Raw genomic sequence first — 4,415 nt, 5'->3', positions numbered from 1 at the left:
CTTTCATGCTTCAGATTTTGAGATGGGCTTTAACATATTGTATATATACTTGGAATCTTGTCACAGTATTTACTTGCTTTGCTCTGATCCAAACTCCCTCACTTTTCTGCGCAGTGAGAAAGACTGGCCAGGTCACAGCAATGCTCACCTGCTTTAATAAGTGTGACCAGAGGGACGGGGGGCAGCTGTATGTAGGAGGGTTTGACACCCCATCATATGCGGGTTCTTCAAAGGTTTGAGGGATGGGGGTGGACAGGAGCATTTGGAGCAAGCAGTTTCCAGGCCAACCACTCTGAAGGGTTAATTGCTATCCCAACCAGATGTCCCTTCCACTGATGGTCACTGCCCTTGTGATCCATGCTTCATTCACTCACCTTGCTTTTTTACGCTTATCTGAGTTTTATCATGTGGTGCCTCATAGACACTTGGGTTCACAGAGCTCTGCAGGTTTGCCCCCCTGGTGCTGCGATTTGAGGAGTGTAACTTTCTGCTCTGTTGCTGACAAGGCTGTTATTATTTGAAATAATGGAGGAAAGAAAAGAACGGGCAAAAATATATCAGTCATCCTTTTCCTCGTTGTTTGATGTGCAGTTAATAGTTCTAATGTATTATACATATGATACCAATAACTGAATCCTTTGCTGTTATTTGCACTTATATATAGGAATCTGTTGGCACTGTGTGCATTTCTGCATTATTCAGCTGTCAAGTATAAATGTGGTATAGTCTGTTTCAGACAGGTAAATTATGTGAGCCTAAAGCAAAGGCTATTTAATCTTAAAGTACATGACACCATGATGTTGTCCTCCCACGTGGACTTGGTATCTCTTCAAAGATTAAGGTTGTTGATTGATTTTTTTTTTCTTTAATTTTAACTTGCCTGCCAAGTTTCATATACGTAGAAGGAATTTGAGCTGATCCCTTTTGTATATGTTTTGCAAAAACTCACTGGCAGTTAGCTTTAGCTTTATATTTGAAAAAACATTATCTCTCTGCTTTTCTAAGTCTTTGCAAAACCAAGACTTTTAATGTAGTGGGACTGCCATCAGGCCTCATGTTTGTATGGATTTTTACTTGATCGCATAAAGCTGTCGACTGCTTGTGGTTCTTCGTCCCCTCTGACCTCCCCCAGTAGTTTCCACATTTCCTAGAGGCAAAACTGAAATTGGCTGCAACAACAACAACAACAACATGGCTCCCAAGGCAATGCTGGGAAGCAAGGCAAGCAAAGTCGCAGCATGTTGGAGGAGTGAGAGCTTGCAGACAGAAGATAAGCAGGAAGGCCACACCGGGGGTCAGCACGTAGCCACGGCATACAGTTAGATCTCTATTAAGATAGAAGATAGTGGTCCAGTGTGATTAGATCCGATAGGACCTAGTGATGCAATATCAGTTATTGGGCACTGGCAGGACATGCCTCTGCCCCCAACAAGCACAGTAATCAGGGCTGGGTCAAACTTATTGGTATAATTATGAAATGTATTGTCTTATTATTATTATTATTATTGTCTTTATTGTATTTGTGAATTTCAGAAAAAAGTACACATTTTTGGTTCATATTAAATTTGAAGGAACACTGATTAAACTTTACAGTGCATTTGGTACCTTAAACAAAACAGCTGCAGTATTCCAGTTTACTGCAGATCATCGGTGTATAAACAGACGTTCTACAGAATGGCAAAGCATTGAATGAATGTTACCTTTTATTTCTCCTAAGCAGTATTCCCTTCATTCTGTAATCTTGCACAGCTGCTGCGGAGCAAATAAATGAGCGGAGAAATAGATATTAATGAAAAGATTTATTCAGGAAGGAAAGCCACTTTAGTTTATCACCAGAGTTAAAGAGTCTCACAGTTTATTGTAGCTCAACATTTCCTCTCATATTATGCTAGAGAACTTGTTCACAAACACACTGTATCATTAGCCATGTGAATAGACAGCAGTTATAACATCCTTGGGTCTGTTTGCAGAAGCTTTAGCACAGGATTAATTTTCTGACAAGCTGGACTTTCTATTTGTGTCTTTTCTGTATCACCTTCTGCATTTGACCATCTAGTTTGAGTTGTTTATCAAGGATGTTCGTGTAGACCTCGGACTGACCTACAGAGAGGGTGGTGCTGGATCTCATTTTGCAAGCAGCTCTACAATGATGTTATGTAGTTTATGATCTCAAAAAGGGCATTTAATTTCAACACTACGGTGTTGAGCAGTGTAATAATATCACAAACAGGATATTATAATGCTGAATTTGTGTATCTTCAGGTTGAATTAACTTATTTTCTGTCTGATTTTGAAACCCACATCAAAAGTCCCGAGGTGGTAATTTTCAAAGTAAGTGTTTTTTGCAGTTAAATTCACCCAGGTTTGGATCTATGATTGAAAGTATATTTTAAAGTTTTTCAGAGCTTTAGCACATTTGCCTGAAACACCAACAGCCTCAGTGCCTAGCACTTAATTCTCTGTTGTCCAATTCGATAAAATGCCCCCCACTTAAAAGATTTCATGGGTAGCCAAGAGACTTGTTAAAACTTCCTGTTAAGACTATATTGGCCCATTATGCAAACCCAGAAACTACACTGAAAATGTACTGCAAGAAAGCTAAGATGTGGCCTGAATAAGCAAAAAGCCTTTTTCTCTTATTCAAATCAGTAAATCAACCAGTTAGTTTTAATGTGTTGTTCAAATCACTCCTTCTGACAACAAATATCCATTTTGCATTTCTTGATAGTTAACTTTCATCTCTTCTGTAACTGTTTTACTTCTCAATCTAGTCATGCTGTGTCCTCTTTGCATTTTTTGTGGCACCTCTAATTATTTTGTATTCATTCTTTGTATTGGTTTTGCATCTTTGTAGTCTATTTGTTATAGGTTTGCATTTTTAAAAGTTCATTTTAAGTCTTTAGTGTTTGTTTTTTGTTCACTTGCATCTTGAGTCTCTTTGTAGTTGTTTCTGTGTCTCTTAGTGATGTTCCACAGTTGAAACACAACTCAGTAGTCTCAGTAAAAACTCTAAAACTTAAATTGATTGGGTCGCTGGCTGCTGAGACCACTGGACCGATGCATGTTAATCCCTCTTCCAATACTGTAGAAAATGCAACTATAATAGGGCAATAAAAATGTCCTTTGTGGGTTACATTTGCTATTCGGGTCAAATGTAAATTATTGTTGCAGGTTGATTGCATGGAGCAACACGATAAATTATTCGTCCCCAGTGTTGTCCATGCTGTCCCTACTTGTGTTACAGCTATGTTTGCCAGAGCTATTTCATACACAATTGGATTGCTATTTAATTGGGTGTGAAAGAGAGATGGACAGAAAGGTGGAAAGAATCTTCAGTATTTTAAATTATCCTTGAATATTAAGAGCATTATGACTTTGTTCTAACGTTGACTTCTACTTAACCATCACCATTAATCCCCCTGCTACTGTATAAGCAATGAGCCATTTGCCATTATGCAGCTTGTTAGCAATGTCCAGGGTGTGTAATTACCTGTGTCAACGGCAATGATTGTCGTCAGTAACAGATTATTCATCACTTTATAATTGTCGAGGTTGAAAAGGGCTTTAAGGATCTGCAAATAACTTTACTCTTTTCAAGATCTTCTCCTTTCTTGGTTGCGCCTTCTACGCTTGAGGCCTGTAAACGAAAAATAAGATCACAAAGACTTCTATTTCCCTCTTGGACTATAATTTTTAAACAAAAAATAAACAACTCAGACAATCCCATGTATCACTATGTAAGCATTTTTTTATTTAAAATGTGATTTCTGTTGGGTCAGGTCAGCCGAAGTTTCAAGCCTTTTTGTCTGATGTACCAGGACACACTCAACAGAGAAACATTAAGAGAGAGTTTTGAATCAATTTGACTTAAAAGACCATCATCGTCTAATGTCCTTTCAAATATAATGCTGTCCAGTACAATTTTTTAATTCAGTTAAATTTTCCATGTAGAGTTGTAGAAGTCATTATTTGTATATGGAGGAATTGTAAGGAAATGTTATTACTTGACGTGCACCAAAGGCTAAAACCTGAAAATGACAGTAACTAAGATAAAAATAAAAATAAAAATAAAAATTAGGAATAAAGAAATAAAAAGATCAAAACCAAAACATGTGTTTTTAATAAATGTGTCACAGCGGATGTGGCCCACTTCCCTTCAGCTCTCACTGCCTGGAAAAATCAAGGCAGCAAACTCTGATTTCAGCTCTGTTCTCCGTCAGATGGACCTTTTTTCAAAGAGACGTGTCTGAGTGTGCAAACATACTTCACACATGCATGCAAGATATGTTTCTGTAGCTCAGACACAACTGAGACCTGCATGCACTGCAGTGGACTGAAGGGGGCGAGGCTTCGTGTGTGTGTGTGTGTGTGTGTGTGTGTGTGTGTGTGTGTGTGTGTGTGTGTGTGTGTGTGTG

Source organism: Echeneis naucrates, chromosome 18 (genome assembly GCF_900963305.1).
Source record: "Echeneis naucrates chromosome 18, fEcheNa1.1, whole genome shotgun sequence".
NCBI classification, from domain to species: Eukaryota; Metazoa; Chordata; class Actinopteri; order Carangiformes; family Echeneidae; genus Echeneis; species Echeneis naucrates.
This window is presented reverse-complemented; position numbering follows the sequence as displayed.